The sequence below is a fragment of the Bison bison genome, unplaced genomic scaffold, assembly GCF_000754665.1.
Source record: "Bison bison bison isolate TAMUID 2011002044 unplaced genomic scaffold, Bison_UMD1.0 scf7180017864299, whole genome shotgun sequence".
Classification (NCBI taxonomy): Eukaryota; Metazoa; Chordata; class Mammalia; order Artiodactyla; family Bovidae; genus Bison; species Bison bison.
In genome coordinates, this window is record NW_011494871.1 from 3,266,191 (window position 1) to 3,266,572 (window position 382).

Below are 382 nucleotides of genomic sequence, written 5' to 3' on the forward strand. Positions count from 1 at the left end.
GGTCACCGCCCCCGCCGCGACGTCCAGGACCTAAGCCATGCCCTCCCTCGGCCGGCGGCGCGGTCCGAGCAGAGGCAGCCTTGGACTCGTGGACACTCGCCTACCTAGCTCTCCGAGTTACGAATCAGAGGGTCCCCGGGGCTGCCGTCGCGTAGCCCCCGGAGGCTTCAACTGCGACGGGACCCTGCCCGTGCATCCCCGAGGGGGCGATCAATCTAGCCGGACCACCAGTCGGGCGTCCCCGGAGCCAGGGCGCTCCGCAGAGTTTAAGCCCCGGGGTCCCGAGTGCGTCTCTTTCGCCTTTATGCCCCGCGCGGGCTGTGAGAAGAGCCCAGGAAGCCGGGCAGCGGGCGCAGGGCTCCGGGCAGCAAGTGCAGCGGTC

The 382-nt window shown here is 70.7% G+C and overlaps 1 protein-coding gene across 1 annotated transcript in view; it reads right to left on the bottom strand.

Annotated features, from left to right (window-relative positions):
- Positions 1 to 382, bottom strand: part of SHISA2 (shisa family member 2) — a gene marked incomplete at its 5' end in the record, with an annotated part of 5,918 nt that overhangs the window by 5,037 nt on the left and 499 nt on the right. The gene's annotated exons all lie outside the window — the stretch shown is intronic.